The sequence below is a fragment of the Coturnix japonica genome, chromosome Z (genome assembly GCF_054131305.1).
Source record: "Coturnix japonica strain WE chromosome Z, WE-NBRP24, whole genome shotgun sequence".
Classification (NCBI taxonomy): domain Eukaryota; kingdom Metazoa; phylum Chordata; class Aves; order Galliformes; family Phasianidae; genus Coturnix; species Coturnix japonica.
This window is the reverse complement of record NC_140702.1, coordinates 49,729,676-49,742,284: the sequence shown is the minus strand read 5'-3', so window position 1 is coordinate 49,742,284 and position 12,609 is coordinate 49,729,676.

The following is a 12,609-nucleotide window of genomic DNA, read 5'->3' as shown; positions in this document are numbered from 1 at the left end:
ACTACCTCCTAATGAATCTCCATTATATATCAGACCCAGCCGGTGAGAAGTGGGTAGGATATAAACTGACAAGTTTCATTTTCAGGGTTGGTCAGCTCCAGTTTCAAGACTCTGTGGTGTAGAAGCAAGTGAATAGTGCAAGTGAACTTTATACTGTTTCTGTTGTAAGCAGAAATTGGATCCTACATGACCTTGAGGTTACACTATAAGGATATTTCTGAGGTTACTGTACAGGGCCCATCCCAGTGCCTGCTTATCTCACAATAGTTTCTCCATGCATTTCAGAGATTTAAATAACAGCATCCTCACACACACATCCTGATCAACCCTGCTAACACAAATCACACACTTTTTTGTGTACCCCTGACATCTGCCTCATTTCATACTAAGGAACTTGGCCAACAGAGCACAGGCAGGATCCTTGCTAGCTAAAATATGCAAAAAATCATCCACAAGGGGATATAGCACTTTTTCCTTGTAGCCTTGTAGCCCAAAACCTTGGACACTGACATTCTTAGCAGTCATTTATAAATTACATACCAATAAAGGCATTTCTCAGACAATCATATACAATTTACATGTCCAAACATCATCTGCCTAATTGTTGAGATGTGGAGGAAAAGCAAAATTCAGATTCTTTGTAAACTAAATGTATTCTTTTGTAAGTAACATATGGAATTTATCTCTACTGCCTGTTTTTTTCACCCATTTTACATCTTAGTTTCAAACCATCCCTCATTCTGACCTTTCCCTGACTTTATCCTTCTTCATACCTATCTCCTTGCTGTATGATAGAGATAAGTATTTTCCCTTGCAGCAAACGAGTATGTATATGTATATATTTCATTGTGCATTTCGTCTGCCAGCAATTCAGTATCATGGATTCCATGTCAGATAAAATACATCCTCTTAGAGATTAGCATGTCACAGTGGAAGCTGTCCTTTTTGTGCAAGCCATGTGCTTTTCTGAAATCCCAGAAGATTAAAAGAGTGGAAAAGAGTTACAGTTAGCTAACCTGTTCTTTAGGGCTTTCACTTATGAACATAACTCTCTGTCTGTGAATGGTCAGTCTCAGTTCCATGCTGCATGCAGCAGAGGTCTTTTATTCTCGGTTTGGATGGATATTTCACCAGTTCAAGGGTACTTTTGCCTTCGTGTTTGTACACGGCCTTGTAGTATTCACTTGAGACTATAGTTATTGGATGGGAAACTGTATGGAGTGAAAAGAGACCAGTTCTGTACGGAAACATGGGTTGAGAATAGATGAGTTTGGTTTACTTGATATATAAAGTGACTGAAAATGCATAAGGTTATTTATATTATTGTTAAAAATATTGTCATCCATTCAGGAAAGTGAAATTAAACCCCTGAAATGGACGTACACTTCCCTAAACAGTAAGAGAAAAATTAATTCTCAATTTGTTTCTTCACTGCAGAAGATAAAACACTCTCATGATCAGGTTTTTCCAAAGCTCAAATCATATCAAAGCAGTCTTTGTTTGTTTTTATTGCCTTGACCTGGAGCATTTCGTTTAATTTCCATCTTGTTAAGAACAAAATCCTAATTAAAACAATACATGTAAGGAGATTGAGGAGGAAGCTTTTTTTACATGGCCATATCCTCCATATGGATGAGTAATTAGACTGCACTAGATATGGTGATTTGCTTTTATCATGGTAAGATAATTTCCATGAGATAAATATGCAAACACAGCATAACGAAGCCTCCAAGGTTGTCATAAGCATTTCAAGTGTTTGAGTTATAACAAAGGAAATGGCTTCCATGGTGAGGCCTTAAGTTACACAGTCTGAAGGATTTGTTGCTACAGAGTTGTAGATAGAAATAAAAAATTAAAATTAATAATAATAATAATAACAATCCTTAAAGTTGCATTGCAGAAGGTAGCAACACAAGATTTAATTTTGCATTCTAGTCTGGCCATCACCACAAACCACACCTGGAAAAAGGCGTAAACCACAGCAGCTGTTCTTTAAATGGTTATATATGTGTGCTATGTATATGGTCTCATGCTGGTGATGGAGCAGTGGCTCAGGCTGCCCAGAGGCTGTGTAATCTCCTCCTTGGAGATGTGCAGAAGCCACATATACATGGGCCTGGGCACCCTGCTGTAGGTGTTCCTGCCTGGGCAGGGGTTGGGCCAGAGGACACCAAGAAGCCCCTGCCATCCTCAACCATACTCTCATTCTATTTCTTTCAGAGATAATGTGTGAATAATAGGATATATCAGAAGGTGATATCCTTCTGGTGTCAAAAAGATGACTTACTGGGCAGAGGGAACCTACCTTGTCTTTGTACTAAAGTGATCCCATCCCTATTCCTATTCTGTTAATGGCAGAATGTGATGCTGTATGGCTGGTGAAAAGGCAGTACTCTGAGTTCCCTGCTCTCCTCCTCCCACTGATTCAGCCTGATCATGTCTGTGGCTTTTGGAGCTTAAACCCACACTTGTGTCTGAATATTTTGTTCCAAGGAGAAACCTTACAAAAATAGCAGCTAATAAGACTTGCAACAGTTCTAACCTATACAGCAGTTTGAATCACAGTGAGGGTTCAAGATAAGTAACATTCCTGGACATCTCTACAACAATCAGACCTTAGTCTACTTCCCTGTTTGTTAAAATCCATATGAACAAGCAGTCCTTGTGGGATGACTTGGAGAATCCAAATCTAGCCTCATCATACACCTACTTACTTAAAAGTTCTTTACCCACTGGTCATCATCTCATCTTCAAATCACAACTGTCTCTGCAATTCTGCAAAGAAGAAGCTACGAGTAACACAGAAAACAACACTCATCCTCTCCATTGAGAGGGTGCAAGTAGCTTGTGATGAGTTTGGAAGAAGCACCTCTTAAACTAGGATTTCATGACTTCACATTTTACTTAGACAGTGCAGTGATTCAGTTTCAGTTCACATTCTAGTTTTAAATTTAATTCTACCAAAATATAAGATAAACTTTTTGTTTTGAAAATTAAGGAGAAAAAAGTAAGAAAAAGTAGTTGTTTGGCTTTTTGTTTTTTACTCTTAAGAATATACTGAACAACTGTACCTGTGGGACTTAACTACTGCATCAAATACTAGCAGCTGGCCAGCTGTTAAGAGTCTGAAGACAGAAGTCTTCCTTGTGTCTTAGTGGGCTTTGCTTCTTCAGTCTTATTTTGTAATTCACATGATAAATTGAGCACTTGTTTCATACAATTAGCTGTAATGAAGACAGGCTTATCTGCTGGGATTAGCTTTAAAAAAGTAATTTGCTACTTTCCTTTCTTTATTTAATACTTTTTTGTTGTTGTTTTAATTTTGTGTGATAGCAATGTGTATTCCTGGAGCCAGGTTGGGTGGAAATCTGGGTAACGTGGTATAGTACCACATTGGAGGTTGGTGGCCCTGCCTGTGGCAGGAGCGTTGGAACTTGATGATCCCTGGAGTCCCTTCCAACCCAAGCCATTCTATGATTCCATGATTCTGTGATTCAAGATGTTGTATACTGGCACTGTCTGATTTCCTTTCAATGGCCTGGACCTGTGTTCATGTCTTTGCACTCAAGCTTGGCCTGACATCAGAAAACGATTTGAGACGATATCAGCTCAAGGCAATTTCAGCAATTACTAAATTACAGCAATCGTCTGTTTTAGATACTAAGGACAGATACTGACCTTGTCTTCTGCAATAAGCAAAAAATATTAACCCATGGGAATATTTGGGAAAGTGAAATATTATCAAAAAGCTGGGTTTTAATTCAATTTTATGTCCCCCATAACATGAAGGATCTATATAAATGTCTTTCAGCTTATGTACACACATTCTGTATTGAAGGATAGCAAGTAATGGCAAAGCAGTTCTCATTTCCCTCTTAAAAACAGCGGTGTTTGCTTTCAGCAAAGCTCCAGAATTTGCTGAATATCAGAAGTCTGAAGAAGAATAACATTTAAAATGTTGCTCATTAATACAGACCTCTATGTATGTTGAAGTGCTCTGTACATGAAAATTCAAAGAAAAGAGTAGTTTCCAATATCCAAAACAACAGATTTATTAGGTGTACTTTCTTGTGAATACTTAGACTTTCTGATATGTTTTTCATTTTACTGATGATTTGTAGGTTGCCTTTGCTAGCCTCAGTATTTTCAGAGGAAATGGTTGAGAATAAATTCATAACATGAGATTGAATTGAGGCAAGGAAAGCAGCAAAGAAATTGGTACTGGAGAATAAATTGAGGGCAGACGACTGTACCAATTTCTTGCAGTTTGCAGAATCGCAGAACCACAAATGGTTGGGATTGGAAGGGACCTCTGGAGGTCCTCTGGTCAAATAACTCTGCTCAGGCACAGCTCAACCTGTGCTAGTTGCTTATGCAGGATACATACAGTGAATGTGTGGGAATAAAGGGAAGAAGCGTGCTCATTTTCAATAACCATGCACACTGTCTGTAAAATTCAGGAAACTGAGTCCCTGTCAGACAGGATGAAGTCAACTAAAAGACAAGAAAAACAGACAAAGTAATCCTGAAAAAATTTCAAGCTGGATATTGTCTTCTAAAATGTAGCTATCTTCATTAAGAAAATCTCATATTTGCATATGATTTTTTGATATTAAACGTTCAGTTTAGAAATAACAAACCTATTTGTAAGACGCTCTTGATGATAGTATAAATGTTACATAACATACTGGAACACGTAAGGTTTATTTAAATAATTCACCTGATGAACACAGATAGCAGGCTATTGCATCATGTCAATTTAAACAAATAAAAGGTGGCACTCTGCAAGCTTGTAAATCTGAGAAAATATTGCCTTCTATCTTTCTGCACCAATAAACATCAGTCTCCAAGACAGTATCTCTGTAGTGAATGAATGTGTGTTATTAGAAGAAAGCTTGCTGGTAGAGAGTATTAGGAGTTGAATTTCCTGGCATAGTTCATAGTTGCCATGATAAATAATTGCAATTATACTCCAAGTACTAGATTGCTGCCTTCTAGACAGTGTGGAAGAATGGAAGGACTTGGATCAGAAGCCACCTGTGAAAGTCACCTAATCCAATACTCTACTCCGGGTAGGGATAAGTTCCAAAGTAGGCAAAGTTAGCAAATTCCTGAAAAATCAGGAAAGGCAGATGCTGGAGAGTCTCTCTGGTTCTTTTCCCCATAATTGCACTGCTCTCATAGGTTCCTTACTGTTACAATCCCACTTCCAAGGATAGTTTGCTCTATCTTCTCCATAACCTCCCTTCACATGATGGAAGACTGCTTTAGGATTCCCACTCTCACTAGGCCAAACAAACCCCTAGGTTTTTCTCATGCATCAGAGGTCTAACTGCAATTATTTTGACTACACTCACCCAACTTTACTAGAAAGCATTATAACGGAGAGGGTAAAATGGAACATTTAATTGCTGTCAGATCTGAAACTGCTGGTTTAAATTGCAGTGGGTATAGGGAGAAAAATACCGTAGAATCATGGAATCTTTTGAGTTGAAAGGAACCCTTAAAGGTCATCCAGTCCAACTCCCCTGCACTGAACAGAGATATCTACAGCTAGATCAGGTGCTCAGAGCCCCACCTAGCCTGACCTTGAAAGTCTCCATACCCCAGCTTGCACTGTAGTGAGAGTTGCCAGGATCCAGGTGCAAGACCTTGCACTTGACTTTGTTGAACATCATGAGGTTCGCCTGGGCCCATGGCTCAAGCCTGTCTAGGTCTCTCTGGATGGTATTCCATCCCTTGGGCACATCAACATTACATTCCACGGCCTGGTGTCATGCTCAGACTTGCTGATTCTTCCCTCTGTCAGTGTCATTGATGGAAATTGTATAGAGCACCAGTCCCAGTACTAACCCCTGAGGGACATCAATTGTTACTGATCTTCCAGACACTGAACCACTAAACACCACTCTCTGGGTGTGATCTTGCTAACAATTCCTTGTCTATGAGACAGTTCATCCATCAAGTCCATATCTTTCCAGTTTGAAGACAAGGATGTTGCAGGAAACCATGTCAGATGCCTTAATGAAGTCCAGATAGATGACATCAATGGTTCTTCCCTTGTCCACTGATGCAGTTACACCATCATAAAAGTGGAGGAAGAAGGCTTCATCAGCAGACTCTACATCAGCAGCCTGTAGTAGACACCAACCACAAGGCTCCCTTTGTGACCTTGGCCTCTAACTTTGACCACTAAGCTTTTGACACACTTATGGCCACTTGAGGGACAGCTCTTCATAATTTCTTACTTGACGTAGATGGCAATGCCTTTGAACTCAAGTGCTACATGAAATAGAAGGAGGAAGGAGCTGAGAAGGACCCAGGGCAGTGACTGGGTACTGTGAGTTATGGACATAATCCCTTCTGTAACATCTTGTGCAGATTGAAGAGCTATAGGATTGTCCTGGAAGTGAAATTATTTTTACATAATATTAAATAGGAACTGATGAATAAATGTGCAGGATTTCAACTCTGCTTCTCATTCAAGATCATACCACCGCAAAATCACCCAGAACAGTGGAAGCTGATAGGGGCTTCTGTGTTTATCTGGACCAATCCCTGCCCAAGAGGGGATATCCACAGCAGGGTGCCCAGGCCCATGTTCAGGTGGCTTCTGAGGTTCTCCAAGGAGGAGACTGCACAGCCTCTGAGCAGCCTGTGCCTGAGTATAGTCAACCACACAGCATAGAAGTGCTGCCCAGTGTTCTCAGGGAACATCCTGTGTTCCCATTTGTGACCTCTTGTTCTGGCACATGTAGTTCTCAATGAATAAACTGTGTCTTTGCATTTGCAATTAGTCGTACAAATACTGTCAAAAGTCAGAGCAAGAGTTTGCTCTGTGTTGTTTTCAGAAAGCATGAGAAGAAGGGGAGATAAAAGAGGAAAGGAATACTGGTGATGACAGTCATGGATGGCAGGGTGGTGCAGCCATAATGCAGACAATTAAGACTGTAGGAGGCATCAGTACCTCTCCTCCATTAATACCAGTTTATCCACTGTGAATTATATGTGAGTTCATGATTATCCTGTCAATTTTCAACTAAGCTGATGTTAGTCCTTCCTGATAACAACCAGAGAAGTCAAGCAGAACTGCTGGGGCTTCCTCAAATGTCCATTTGATTCAACACTGAGATGGATAAACCGTTTCCAACAAATCACACATTACAGAAACAAATATAGATATTTTTCATTTCTAGCACCTGATTCACTTTTGAAAATTATTAGTAAAAAAAGATTTGAAGACTTTGTTACTCTGGAAAATTTGTTGTTTTGCTATAACTCTGCCACAGTGTATTCTATCTACATAAAACAGGAACTTTTCATCTTTCCCAGGGCAAATTTTGATTACTTAACATTCTGAAAAGTTGCAGCTATAGCAATTTAACTATCCATTATTATCTGACATCTGATTGTAGAGTTTAGCCAATCTGTTTGAATGACATCAAAAGAGACGGATTTCAGAAGGTCCACACTAATCACAGTATAATATTTAACCTTATTTGAAAGCAATTGGGAACTCTTGCTTTAATATTAAACCATCCAGCACAGACAAGCAGCTGGTTGTAATCTTTCTGTGCTTTGTTAGAAGAGCTGTCAGCTGTTTCTCTAAAGTTCACTTTTAATTCACTTTTGACAAAACTGATGAAGCCTTATAGCCAAGTCTGAAGATCTGACTTTGCTCCTGCTGCCAATGGCTAATAGGCTAAAAACATACATGTCTTGCTTTATTCCTTGCATAAAAATGTATTTTATCCTTAACTCTCAATTCAAGAAGCAAAGAACGTTACCCTTAGAATAGTTGACTTCTGTGTGAATGAAGAATGTAGGAGAGAGAGAAAAAAATGGAAAGATTTTTGATAAAAACTTGGAAATGAAAAAATAATGCTTGTACTTTTTCTCCTTCAGCACATTTTCTCCTGAGATTTTTTTATAGACGGTACTTTATCACTTCATTGTAGTGCAGATGCTTACGACTTTTCCCAGGTTCTTAGCTGTCATGTAAGATCTGGTATCTTTGAGCATGAGACAAATACAGCATGCCTGAATTTTCTCTCTTAGATCCCTCTTTTCTAATTTGCTCCTCAAGGAAGAACATAGCCTACATATTATCTTTATATCTATCTAGCTACCTGGATGTGGCTCTGGGCAGCCTGGCCCAGAGCCTGGCAACCCTGTCCACAGCAGGGGGTTTAATGATTTTTAAGGTCCTTTTCAACCCTTGCCATTCTATGATTCTACATATATAACAGTTTTTCAACTGAAATAGATGGAAAGGGGAAGAATAATATCTGCTGAGTAAAGTTTTCATTCTTTTTACTCTTTTTTTCTATTTTCTTAGCAAATTCTGGTAGGTCCATTAACAATCTTATGAGGCAGAGATAATCTGACATTACATAGGAACGTGTCCCTTCTCATGTCTGATTTTTCTGACTATGATTCCAGTGTAACATCTCTCTAAAATGTTACCACAGCTGCTATATGTCTTGAATCTTCTTACACCACATGAGAATAGCATTAAGCAGGCAAGTGGGTAAGTAGGTGAGCAATCCCAACTTTCATTCATTAACAAACAAAACACAGCTCCTGGCTTTAAAATTCAGGACAAATACCAGAAAATACACAAGAAACCAAAATGCAAATTAAAACCTTTGTTAAAGCTTTTAAAGGTTTTCTCAGTGATTTTAAAACTTTTTGTTTAAATTCTCCTTGCTTTAAGTATCAGTATTTATTGTTCATTTGTTCCGACACATTCTGTTGTATACTTCAGTTAGGGAAAATTCTCAAAATCCTACAACTTAGTATTCTCGATCCAATAATTTAATGCCTCTTTTGAGCATCTCTGGAATACATTAAACTCAGTGGCTCTTATGCAGTTCCATCATCATTCACGATTCACAGCTGGACCTCATAACGTCACATCTTCAAAGTCAAAAGATAGTACTGATGGAGTTCACCTTTCTACGTTCACATTTCTCAAGCTGGGGATTGGTTGTGAAATACAGTTTTAATTTTCATAATACTTCTGCTCTCGTTGAGTCTTAAACTCTCATAACCTCTCAAAACCATTATAAATAATGCAGGTATGGTATGGAGAAAAGGCTACATCTGCAGCGGTTAACATCAATTCCCATGCCCTGAGATGCATTTTTTTAAATGAAAACTAGAACTGCCCAGAGAGACCCACTGCTCTACTGAATTACTGTTGTGCAATATCCTTTAACTACTTCTTTCCAATAAATCATGTCTGTCAGGGGTGACAGAACAGAGGAAAAAGTCTTGTTTGAATTCTGAGTTTTCACTTCTTTAAAGGTAACACATTTCAAACTTGAACAAAAATTCAAATTTCTGGTAAAATTTCACTTCTTAGTAGCATCAACACCTGTGACTTGTAATGTGGTAGTATCTTACATACTACCATGGGTTACCGACTGCTTCTGTTATATCCCACGTATTTCCACTAAAGTTTTTTCTTGAAATTTTATTATTTTATTTTATTTTATTTTATTTTATTTTATTTTATTTTATTTTATTTTTAAAGTTTTTCATTTAAAATATATCAACAGAGGCTGTGCTTGTATGTCACACAACTTTCCTTAACACATTTATGATTTCACAGCTTTCTTTTTGAGCAGCATAATTCTAAAAAAACAGTTAGTGTATAAACTGCATTACAGGTTTCAACAGGATACATGGTGAGCAATGACCTTTTCAAGTGAAATGTTGATTGCAAAATAGTCTCTGTGGTCAAATCGTATGGTGGAACATCCATTAAGTTCATCTCCAGTCGGACTTCCTCAAAATTGCTTTTTGTGCGTCTGGACTGCTACCTTTTGACCTTGGTCTTCAGCCAGTTCTGCTCCACAACCTTTACTCTGTCCTAGATACTCCCTTTTCCCACCTGACCCTCATTAGCAGCAAGTTTCTTCCTGTTATGTAAGAGAAAAAGGAAATCTACTCATCCAGACTGTGGTACTCATTGCCAATTAAACAGCAGAGCTGACATGCAAAAGGGGAGTTGAAAGAGGCCAGGAATGAACAATGAAGAAAATAAAGTAACAGAAAAAGAAAGAAAGAAAGAAAGAAAGAAAGAAAGAAAGAAAGAAAGAAAGAAAGAAAGAAAGAAAGAAAGAAAGAAAGAAAGAAAGAAAGAAAGAAAGAAAGAAAGAAAGAAAGAAAGAAAGAAAGAAAGAAAGAAAGAAAGAAAGAAAGAAAGAAAGAAAGAAAGAAAGAAAGAAAGAAAGAAAGAAAGAAAGAAAGAAAGAAAGAAAGAAAGAAAGAAAGAAAGAAAGAAAGAAAGAAAGAAAGAAAGAAAGAAAGAAAGAAAGAAAGAAAGAAAGAAAGAAAGAAAGAAAGAAAGAAAGAAAGAAAGAAAGAAAGAAAGGAAAGAAAGAAAGAAAGGAAAGAAAGGAAAGGAAAGAAAGAAAGAAAGAAAGAAAGAAAGAAAGAAAGAAAGAAAGAAAGAAAGAAAGAAAGAAAGAAAGAAAGAAAGAAAGAAAGAAAGAAAGAAAGAAAGAAAGAAAGAAAGAAAGAAAGAAAGAAAGAAAGAAAGAGAGAGAGAGAGAGAGAGAGAGAGAGAGAGAAAGAAAGAAAGAAAGAAAGAAAGAAAGAAAGAAAGAAAGAAAGAAAGAGAGAGAGAGAGAGAGAGAGAGAGAGAGAGAGAGAGAGAAAGAAAGAAAGAAAAAGAAAGAAAGAAAGAAAGAAAGAAAGAAAGAAAGAAAGAAAGAAAGAAAGAAAGAAAGAAAGAAAGAAAGAAAGAGAGAGAGAGAGAGAGAGAGAGAGAGAGAAAGAAAGAAAGAAAGAAAGAAAGAAAGAAAGAAAGAAAGAAAGAAAGAGAGAGAGAGAGAGAGAGAGAGAGAGAGAGAGAGAAAGAAAGAAAGAAAAAGAAAAATAACAGAACCCTGAAAATTATATTATGGGGCTATTCCAGCCTCTCATCCTTCATCTTTGCTGACTCTGTAAGATGCAGTGATTCAAAATAAACTGCTGTGTTCAAGCTTGAGATACCAACAGCTTGTGGATGTTGACTTAACCTTGCAGAAACCAGCAGACTCCCACAGCCTGCAAAAATAAAAAGACCCACAAAAGCAGAACAGCTGTCAGGCCTGCAGATTCCCCAGGCCAAGAGCTCCATTCCTCCTTCGTCACTGCATCAAAAAGGAGAACACCATGTTGTCCACTCACTGCTTGTTCATCAACACATCTATTAAGGAGCCTGCTCTCCTTAAAATCTCTGGAAAGGTTTAAACCTTCGTAAAGATTAGGAGTAGGAAGTGAGATGAAACCTCACAAACTTTGTATGATAAAAGTGGCAGCGTACCAAAAGCGCTTGCTCCACCCTGTCTGCCTGTGCCCCTTCACACCAGGAGGACTGCAAATCCTTTAGGGCCAGCTCCTGATCTCTACCAAATGACTCAGCAGTCAGTATCTGCCAGGGCAGGGATCTGCTGTCTTACAGCTTTCTCTGCAAGAAGAATACAAATGAAGAGCTGCATTAATGCTGAGCCCTGTTTCTGCCTCCATTAGGAAGAAGCATTACCTCAGTAACTTCACCAGTGGAGCACAGCAAAGCATCATGACTCATAGGTCATTTTCAAGGTGTTCAATTGCCTGCCTAAGATGTTTAATTAATTAAATAGAAGTGTTTAATTAAACAATTAGATGGTTTAACTAACCTGCTGTGACAAATAGCTTAGTCTCATTTTTGTAGCTGAGAGGTGTCTCAGATCCTAATCTCTAAAGTGATTGTGAATCAGGATGTTCAGAGAGAAAATAACTTTAGCTGAGACTGCAGATATGTAGCATTTTAGTTGTTCAGCCTTTCAGGTACCCATTCAATATGATGGTCAAGTGTGAAGTAAGTTGCACTGCTGCACAGGAACTCCTGTGCAGTTACTGTGACTGTGCACCATCTCAGGAAGATGCTCTGAGCCACAGTGAAGCCACAGAGTGTTTGTTTACTCTGTTGGCTTCCCCATCCCTGTGGGGTGCCAGGTGGGCAAACTGCAACTCTGACATTGTCCAGCATGGCTCTATCTTGACAGGACTGAGGAAACAAGTTTGCTGACAGCCTCTCTCGGAGAGCAGCTTAGCACACATTACAGCAGGTGTTACCTCTGAAGGAGCATTTCCCTCTTTTATCTATGTCTGCATAGGTACAGCATGTACATACATATCTAGATATAGATTTACTATCACATTTACTCTGACAAGTACTTCTTTGTGTTTGTGTGGAATTTCCCATTAGCCACCAAAAACTACCTGCCTCCATTTCCTTGACTTCCACACTTACATATTTATAAACAGTTCCCCCTCATGGGAACTGAAGGCCATTAAACTAGTTGTGAGATCATACCCAGTGTGTGATGCTCAGTGGCTCAGCGTCTGGATGGAGATCAGTGATGGGTGGCATCTGTCCTGAGTCAGTACTGGGACTGGTGCTGTAGACTGGATATAAGGAAGATGTTTTTTGTAAGGACGGTGAGGCACTGGAACAGGTTGCCCAGAGAGGTGGTGGATGCCCCATCCCTGGAGGCATTCAAGGCTAGATGAGGCTTTGAGCAACCTGGTCTAGCTGTATGTGTCCCTGTTCATTGCAGGAGAGTTGGACCA